At 40.4% G+C, this 10,468-nt stretch overlaps 1 long non-coding RNA gene across 1 annotated transcript in view; it reads left to right on the forward strand.

Moving 5' to 3' along the window:
* Positions 1–10,468, forward strand: part of LOC116097524 — a 43,812-nt gene that overhangs the window by 23,270 nt on the left and 10,074 nt on the right. Inside the window, exon 4 of the long non-coding RNA XR_004121456.1 lies at positions 3,385–3,467. This is a non-coding gene — a long non-coding RNA (uncharacterized LOC116097524). The remainder of the gene's footprint in view (positions 1–3,384; positions 3,468–10,468) is intronic.

Raw genomic sequence — 10,468 nt, forward strand, 5'->3', positions numbered from 1 at the left:
TTTGGTTCTCTGGAGTCTAACTTCTTGAGTTCTTTGTATACATTGAATATTAGCCCTCTATGAGATATAGGATTGGTAAAGATCTTTTCCCAATTTGTTGGTGCCGTTTTGTCCTATTGACAGTGTCCATCAAGCACTATTGTACCCTTTGAATAGAAAACATCTCCACGAACCTAAATTTTATTGTAATACTAGTAAAAGTATAGGAGTAGTCATAATCCTGTGTACTTGAGTGTGCTTCATACATTAAATTATTTAATCCTCACAAAGTCTACTTAAATTCATAACATAGTTGCCTCCTTTTATCAAGAAGCCAAGAAACAAAATGATATGTAGCTTGTTCCTGGGAAGGAATGAAGCTGAGATGTTATTAAATGTCAATAAATAAATAAGGTACAAATGTGAGGACATGTAAAACTTTTATATATTCATCTATTTCAGGTTTTTATTAAGCATAAACAAAGCTGCAAAAACAAATCAAGCTGACACTCACATTTTCTACAACAAACTATGTTGAAACTAAGTTGCCCTTGTGACATTACTATGGAACTGACAGCTAAGATGAAAGTCAGTGCAAGCTTGGAATGATACAACTTGATGACTCAATTCCCCAACATTCTCCCTCTAATTAGACTCCTGGGACACCCAGTTCGCACAGCTGAGTGAGAGGACATTTGCCTTCCTTTGGCGAGAAGATGTCCTTGGCGTATGAAGTCCACCGGTGTTCTCATTGCCTGGCTGCAACTCAAGAAGAACCACTTTACTTGGCATTGACTCTATTGGAAGCACGAGTGTAACTCAGGCAGTGAAGCTGTGGACCAGTTTTAATTACAAGATGCAAATGATTCAAAGTGTGAACATCATTTAAAAACAAACACGAAGCTTAGTTTTGTGAATAACCCTCAAATTCCCCTTTTGGACACCCTTACCTTCTTTCTGAAAACTTTACAATGTTATTCATTTGAAATGTAAACTCTTCAACCATCACTAATTTTCATATTACAATCCAGTTATTTTTCCTGGGTGGAGGGCAACATCAACATCATAGTGTGCAATTAAACTGTTGGGCTTAGAACTCTTCTGTGGAAATGAACAGGGATCCTTGTAAACAGAGTAATGATGGACAGTTAAATGAAAGTAATTTTAAATATCTGGTTGTATTTACAGGTTTTTGTTGCTGTTTTACTTATCCATTTCTTGCTGGGTTTTGTGGTTGGGGACCAAACCCACAGCATTGCTTGGGTACACTAGGAAAGTAGTCTACCACAGAGCTCCACTGAGCCCCTAGCTGAGTGTATACTTCTCAACAAGGAGAAGTAGGTCTTTGAGGGAAGGAATTTGTGGAAATGAATTGAGAGATATCAATTACCTGACTCAGAATTTATATACTGACCACAAGGCCCTTCAGTCTCGCCTAAGAAATCAGACATAGTTAGGTTTCTGCTGCTATGATAATGCTGGCCAAAGTCAACTTGGAGAAGAAAGGGCTTATTTGATTTACATAGTTATCATAAAGGGAGATTGGGTCACTACCTCAGGGCAGGAATATGGAGGCAGGAATTGAAGCAGAGACCATGGTAAAACCCAAAACAAAACAAAACCCTGACCAGTACAAACTTGAAGCCAAAATAGGCACATTGCATGCCCCTTTAACTGAAACTATTCTTTTTAGTAAGTTAGCGTTTCCATTGCTGTGAAGAGACACCATGGCCAAGGAAACTCTTATAAAGGTCAACATTTAATTAGGGGTGGCGTACATTTTCAGAGGTTTAGTCCATTATTGTCGTGGCAGAAAGCATGGTGACATGCGGGCAGACATTGTGCTAGAGAAGAAGCTGAGAGTTCTACATCTTATTCCAGCTGTACCCAGGAGAAGACTGACTCCCCAGGCAACTAGGAGGAGAGACTCAAAGCTCACCCCTGAAGTGGAAGTTTCTGGATATGTCAGGTGATAACAGACTTACATGGTGTTTTGCTGAGGCGAGACTCATAGGAGGACACGCGATGTTTGGAGGAAGTATCAAAAGAACTCAACAGACAGGGACAGCATGCTTGGTTGCAGATCTAGCCTTGCAACGTTTTGTTGGTCTGTGTCTTCATCTTTGCTGATCTTTGCTTCATTGAGAAAGGTGCTGCAGAGAACTTCTCCTGGCATCCCAACTGGTCCTGGTCACTGCTGCTGTCTCATGCCAATTCAATGGGGGCCTGGCTGTTTCTTGTGGATCATGCCACCACTGCTGATTAATTTTTGGTAACCTGATGCTAATGAACTAGACTCTTGGTATCCTCACAAGCAGAGATTGGAATCGCCCCAAGGAACTACTTCTAAACATGTCCACATTCCCTTGTCCTATTTACCATTTTTTTCTTCCCTAGATGGTGGGCTAAAAGGAGGGTTGAAGCATTTGAAAACCCTTATTAAAAGTAAAATTTAAAAATCTAAACCTACACATCTCCACAGTGACACACGTCTTTCCACAAGACCACACCTCTTAATAGTGACACTCCCTCAGGCAAGCATATTGAAACCACCACAATATGCTGTCCATGAATGTATTATTTATTCAATATCCTTGAACTTGGAAAGATCTTATAAATTCATTATTTTTCCATTTGTTTCCTTATTAATACCAATTAGGATGTTATCAAGCTGACTTAAGCAATAATAAAAGTATAATCTCATAGAACAAAAGTTGCTGGGTAGTATGTCTGCAGCTTTGGTTGATGTAGCAACTCACAAAGTCCAGGGCCCACATCTTTCTATCTCACAGGCTATGTTTCTTCCATCAGGTTACCTTGGCAACCAGGAAAATGATTGTTAGGTGTAATAAAGCACATGAGTCTTTGCTTAGGTCCAGCAGACAGCAAATGCCTTTCTCCTGCATTTATTAAAAAAAAACAAAAAACAAAAACAACAACAAAAAAAAACTAAACTAAACTATTTTCATCTGAGTGGCTTTCGCAATGGCCTCATGCTATCCCCCAATGACCATGGACTATGGAACAAAGACCTGAGAGCACACAGCTCTCACAGGTAATTCCATCTGCAAAAGGAAGGTCTATAATCAGCTAACTGGTATGGTGTCTCTACTTCCAACCAAATGCAAGAGATAAAACTTTAGAAGTTGTTGGCTTTTGCTACCAAGGGTAGTGATTGGGTCAAGTAGCATGTCAAAGATGTTTATAAATGGACCCTATAGGTGATTTTCCAGTGACAAATTTCAAGTTTTTTTCTTGACATGTTCTTAGGGGAAAACTCACTTGGAATTAGTTCTATTTTGGAAAAGGGTTAAGTTAAAGTTTGTATATCATTATATACGAAATGTATTTTAAAATACCAAGATTCTTAAAGTTAGAATCTAAGCAAATTTAATATTGTTCAAGGTCAGTCAACAAACTAGAGGGTCACTGTTGACATGGAAATGCAGTCTGAGAAGCACTCCATGAAATAACAACATCTCCTCCTGGTAAGTTTCATTTTAATTTGTTTTAATTTTTTAAACTTATTTTATTAATTTGTATGTATCAAGGTCTTCCTTGCATATATAAATAATTTCCTATTAGGCAACACACAGTCACCACATTCTCTGAAGGATGAAAGTAGGCAATAGAAACCAGAGAATAAACAACCCACCCAAAAAGGAGAGGACTAGTTATCAGCACCTAGAATTACAATTATGCCAAACCCAGATGCCTGGACATCAGCATAAAAACACAATCAATAAAAGCAGAACAACACGTCTCCATTAAAGACCAGCAGCCCTACTATGTGGTATAGCTGAAGCACAGGACAAGGACCCTAAAGTAGTCTTTATGAGTATGATAGAGGTCTTTGAAATAGCAATGACTAAATCACTTAAAGAAAACTATGAAAACATAAACAAAGAGTGGAAGGAGGTGAATAAAATGTTTGAGACCTGAACGTGGAAATGGAATCAACAAAGAAAACCCAAACTGGGGGGAATCTGGAAATGAAAAATTTAGGAACTTGTACAGGGGCCTCAGAAGCAAGCCTCACCAACAGAGTATAGGAGATGGATGAGAGAATCTCAGGCATTGAAGATAAAATAGAAGAAATAGATAAATGTTAAATCTAAAAACATCCAGACACTATGAGACACTACGAGAAGGCCAAAACTATAAATAATAGGAATAGAAAAAGGAGAAGAACCCCAGAAAAGGCCCAGAAAATACTTGAAAACAAAATCACAGGGGTAAATTTACCTAGCCTAAAGAAGGAGATGCATATCAAGGTACAAGAAGCATACAGAACACCAAACAGAATGGCCCAGAAGTGAAATTCCCTCTCAACACAAAGCAATCAAAACAGTGTTAAAAGCTGCAAGGGAAAAGACCAAGTAACACATGAAGGCAGACCGCTTAGAATAACATCTGACTTCTCAATAGAGACTCTCAAACCCAGAAGGGCCTAGACAGAGGATGAGCAAAGTCTAAGAAACCATAGATGCCAGCCCAGATATTATACACTGAAAAATTTTCAATTACAATAGGTAGAAGAAAAAGGCATTCCATGATAAAGCCAATTTAAGCAGTATCTATGAATCCAACACCCACAGAAATCTGAAAAGGTTAAACATACCAATGAAAGCACAAAGAGTAAATAATCCCAAACTAGCAAATCAAAAGAGGAGAGAAAAGCTTACAGACCGCAAAAGCAAAATAACAGGAGTCAACAAACCCTGCTCATTGATATTTTTCTACATTACTAGTCTCAATTTCCCAATAAAAAGACATAGACTAACAGAATGAATAAACAAACACAGGATCCATCCTTATGCTCCATCCAAGAAACACACCAAGACAGACATTGCTTTGTGGAACTCAGAATAAAACTGGTATAGCATTTAATATCTGAAAAAAATAAATTTCCAGTCAAAACTAATCAGAAAAGGTTGAGAAGGACACAAAATACTCGTCAAAAGGAAAAAAAATCTGCAAAAGGGAAATTATAATTCTTAACATCAGTGCTCCAAATACAAGAGCACCCAAGTTCATGAAAGAAAGACCACTAAAGCTCAAATCACACACTGACCCTCACACTTTGATAGTGGGTGACTTCAATACTCCTCTCTGTTCAATAGGCAGAACATCCAGACAGTAACAAAACATAGAAATACTGAAGCTAACTGAAGTTGTAAACCAAGTGGATGTAACAGATATTTATAGAACACTTCATTCAAACACCAAAGAATGTACCTTCTTCTTGGCTGCTCATAGAACTTTATCCAAAATTGGCCACATACTTGCATACAAAACAAGTCTCAACAGATAGAAAAATTGAAATAATACCCTGCATACTATCTGACCACCACAAATTAAAAATGGATGTCAACAACAGAAACAACAGAAAGCCTGCAAACTCATAGAAACTGAACAACTCACTACTGGATCTTTCGCAATGGCAATGGTCATATTGGATGACTGCATGTAGAAGAGACCAAGGAGATCCATGCTTATCATCCAGCATAAAACTCAATGCCAGTGGATCAAAGATCTCAACATAGACCAAGATACACTGAACCCCATGTAAGAGAAATGAACAGAAAACACCATTAGCACAGACTCTTTGAGACCAACAATTAATAAATGAGACATTATGAAACTGAAGCGCACAGCAAAGGACACTACGAAGACATTTGATCAACCATGCTCATTGCTGCTGTATTCATAATAGTCAGAAATTAGAAGCAACCTAGAGGTTTCTTGACAGATTAAAGGGTAAAAACAACTTGCATGCTTAAAGAAATGTTCAACATTCTTAGCCATCAGGGAAATGCAAATCAAAATGACACTGAGATTCCACCTCATACCAATCAAAATGGCTAAGATCAAGAACTCAAGTGACAGCAGACGCTAGTAAGGATGTAGAGAAAGAGGAACACTCCTCCATTGCTGGTGGGATTGCAAGCTGGTACAAACACTCTGGATAGGCACGGGCCCCAGTTGAGGGATGGGGCCTCCCACCCACCTCAAAAATATTAATCTAGAATTCCTCCTGTTAAAAGTAAATGCATGGACAAAGAGTGGAGCAGAAGGAAAGGCCATCCAGAAACTGCCCCACATAGGGATCCATCCCATCTGCAGACACCAAACCTTGACACTATTGCTGATGCTAAGAAGTGCTTACTGACAGGAGTCTGGTATAGCTGTCCCATGAGAGGCTCTGCCAGAACCTGACCAATACAGATGTGGGTGCACACAGCCAAACATTAAACTGAGTGTGGGGACCCCAATGGAGAAGTTAGGGCAAGGACTGATTTTGCAACCCCATAGGAAGAACAAAAATATCAACCAACCAGATCCCACAGAGCTCCCAGGGACTAAACTACCAACTAAAGAGTACACATGGAGGGACCCATGGCTCTAGCTGCATATGTAGCAGAGGATGGCCTTGTCAGACATCACTGGGAGGGGAGACCTTTGTTCCTGGGAAGGCTCGATGACCCAGGGTAGAGGTATGCTAGGATACTGAGGCAGGTGTGGTGAGTGGGTGGGGAAGTACACTTATAGTGGAAGCGGGACAAGGAGAGGATATGGGGTTTGTGGAGGGGAAACTGGGAAGGGGGATAACATTTGAAATGTAAGTAAATAAGCTAACCAATAAAAAATAAAGTGAAAATGTGCATGTACACCATGGAGTATTATTTAGCTGTTTAAAAAAAAAGAAAAACAACTCATGAAATGCACAGGTAAATGGACAAAACTAGGGAAAAAATGATTAAGGTAATCCAGACCCAGAAAGATAAATATAGTATGTATTTGTTCATATGTTGATATTATGAAGTCAATGATAACTATAATCCATAGAACCACAGTAGTTAAGTAAAGAGTAAAGAACTTGGAGGAGACAGATAGATCTCCTCAGGACAGGGAAACAGAATAGAGAGTTATAGGTGGATGAGGTGGGATTGGGCTTGGAGAATCAAGTGGAGAGTTGGAGGTAAGAGGGAAATTAGGAAGGGAACATGGGAGAGACAGCCAAAAATCAGGGCCATTTGGATGGATAATATGGAAACCTAATACAGTAGAGGTTTCCTAAAATATATACACATATTAAGGTGGTCTAAATGAAATTACCAGATAACAGAGCTGCAACAGGACATTTCTTGTCACCAAATGAAGCTTCAAGTACTAGAAATGGGTTGTATCTAAATAAGTTGTTGGTCAAAGGGGTCCCACAGGAACCCATGAACAACCCAAGTTGTTGCAAGGGCCTATTGATGAAAATAATACCCATGTCCCTCAGTAAACACAGAGCTGAGTTGGTACCTACATAAAGTCTTCAATAACAATATCAATGATAGCTAGTGTTATTGATACCAGAAGGTATTATGCCAAAGGAGAAACATAAACACCAACACACACACAAACCCTTGGATCTATAATAATTTCCTGCCTGCAAGAAATGGATGTGCAATGGAGTCACAGAGATCTCGGGGTTAACCAATCAATAGCTGATTTGATTTAAGGCCCATTCCACAAGATGGAACCCATACCTGACATTTTTTGAGTGACCAAGACCTTGAGACTAGATAGCTTAATGACCAAGGCTAAAACTAAAGACTACTGTTCTACTAAAGGAACATAGCTATAAAATGACATCTAATGACCTTTTGCTCTACTCATAGATAAGTGCCTGCTCAGTCACTATCAGAGAAGCTTTCTATCATAGCAAGGAACAAATACACAGTCCCAAAGCCAGACAAGATGCAGAAAGCCAAAGGCCTTGGAATGCTTAGCCATAACTGGGGTATCTCCATCAATTCATACACAGAGCTCAGGGTAGCCCATGAAAAAGTAGGTTGAGTGAGTGTAGACAGCCAGAGGGGATGGAGGGCACCAAGCAAAGAAGGCCTTCTAAACATAAGAGCACTGAACTCGCAGAGACTGAGGCAGCACACGCTGGGTCTGTGCATCTGTATCATGGTCTGTGTGTCTGTATCCGGGTCTGTGTGTTTGTATCCGGGTCTGTGTGTCTGTATCCGGGTCTGTGTGAGGGAATGGTTCTGTGTGTCTGTATCCGGGTCTGTGTGTCTGTATCCGGGTCTGTGTGAGGGAATGGCTCTGTGTGTCTGTATACGGGTCTGTGTGAAGGATTGGCTCTGTGTGTCTGTATCCGGGTCTGTGTGTCTGTATCCGGGTCTGTGTGTCTGTATCGGGGTCTGTGTGAGGGAATGGCTCTGTGTGTCTGTATCCGGGTCTGTGTGTCTGTATCCGGGTCTGTGTGTCTGTATCCGGGTCTGTGTGAGGGAATGGCTCTGTGAGTCTGTATCCGGGTCTGTGTGTCTGTATCCGGGTCTGTGTGTCTGTATCCGGGTCTGTGTGTTTGTATCCGGGTCTGTGTGTTTGTATCCGGGTCTGTGTGTTTGTATCCGGGTCTGTGTGTCTGTATCGGGGTCTGTGTGAGGGAATGGCTCTGTGTGTCTGTATCCGGGTCTGTGTGTCTGTATCCGGGTCTGTGTGAGGGAATGGCTCTGTGTGTCTGTATCCGGGTCTGTGCATCTGTATCTGTTTTGTGTGCATTTTCCTTGTGCTTGTTTTGTCATATTCCTGTCTGATCGTTGTTTTATATTGTTTTATTTTATCATTATCCTTTAAAAGCCTATTTGTTTTCTAGTAAGAGGCAGAGAGGGGTTGCTCTGGATGGAGGGAGGTGTGGAGGAACTTGGAGGAGCAGGGGAAGAGGAAACTATAATCAGGATATATTATATGAAAATAAATCTATTTCCAATAAAAGAAAAAAATCTCATTGATGGAAGCACTTTGCTTAACATTTTATATTACTCTCACTGAACAACACACAGATCCTGAACTTTGTGCTTTGGAAGAGCAGGTGTTGTGATTTGGACTCAAGGTCTGGTACATACATTAAGCATGTGCTCTGCCCCTAAGCTACATGCTCAGCACTACCGTGTGTGTGTGTGTGTGTGTGTGTGTGTGTGTGTGTGTGTGTGTGTCTGTGTGTCTGTGTGTCTGTGTGTCTGTCTGTGTCCCCTTTAACAGTTTGGTGATGCCAACAGAGCAGTGTAGCTGTGAAAAGCAGGTGGGAATTTATGCAAAAACCACCATAACAATACCACTTACGTTATATATAAAGTTACAACCATGTAGGTGTTTCAGCTGAATGCGTTTGAGCTTGATAGCCATGTCACCAAATCTGAATTGATTGTTTGCTGTGAGCCCAATTTTAAGCAAAAGATCCTCTGTTCTAAGATATTCTATACTCCCACTATCTTGTAGACTTTGACTGGCAATCCCCAATAGAGTCCTATTCCCTGAGATGAAGTTTAATAATAATGAAAAATGTCCCCCAAAGGAGCTACGAAACTAATACGTGCTTTCCAGAAGACCGAGTGCTCCCCTCCCCTCTCCTTAGCTGTTGACATTCCCTTGAGCTACTTTGTGGAGACTCTTCTGTCAAGTTTTTGCAGCACATTCATTCTGTTCAACTCAAGTCCATGATCACTCAACTCTCCAATGACTTAAGAAATTTTCATTCTGAAAACAAATGTCAGTGTGAGGAATACGAGGTAAGAGGAGGAACTCACTGGGGAGGAGCTGGGAGATGCACACAAAAAGAGAAATGATCAACTGTGGCTTCATCCCTGCACTGAAGTGCAAAAGTAAGAGGAAATAGAAACACCCAGAAGAGCTGTCTTCTGAATATCCAGCAATGGTTCACTTGTAATGAATTCTAAAACACAATTCTCTTAGTTTCTTCTAGCGTCTCTTCCTCTCAGGGGCAAGATTAAAAAGATATTGTTTAGATATTGTCCACAAGAGCTATGTGGTGCTCAAGGATAGAGAATAAACAGAATGAGCTCAAGTCGTTGTATGTATGTGTGCGTGGTGGGTTTGTGCACATATTCATATGTGTGCAGGAGGTCCATTTGTGTCGATGTGTATGTGGAAGCCAGATATTGTTCTTCAGGTGTCATCTCCCTAGGGCCTCTCACTGGCTTGAAACTTACCAATGGACTAAGCAAGCTGGCCTGGAAATTCTAGTTCACTTGTCCCTGCCCATTCAGGAATAAGACTGCAAGTACACACCACCACACTCAGCGTTGTCTTAAACAGCAGGCTTTCGTGGTCTAACTCAGGTTCTCTTGCCTTCCTAGTAAGTGCTTTGCTGACTGAGCTATATCTCCTAGCCCTCACTGTCATTTTTGTACATCTCTATCATGCTACAAAATACCAAGAGCTTGCTTGCCCTGAGCTCTGACCAGTGGCCATAGCCAGGAAGACAAAGGGGAAAGGTAAATGAAGGGACAACAAATTAAACTAACTGTTAAGCCAATCAAGTGTAAACTGCAAACGGGTTCTTTAATAAAACTAAAAGTGTTATCAAATATTAAGGTAACTGTATTTAAGGATTTTCCTAGATCAGGAATTCAAGGTTCATATTTGAACATAGTAAAAGCAATATACAGCAAACCAGTGGCCAACA

The sequence above is a fragment of the Mastomys coucha genome, unplaced genomic scaffold, assembly GCF_008632895.1.
Source record: "Mastomys coucha isolate ucsf_1 unplaced genomic scaffold, UCSF_Mcou_1 pScaffold19, whole genome shotgun sequence".
In the NCBI taxonomy this organism is placed as follows: Eukaryota; Metazoa; Chordata; class Mammalia; order Rodentia; family Muridae; genus Mastomys; species Mastomys coucha.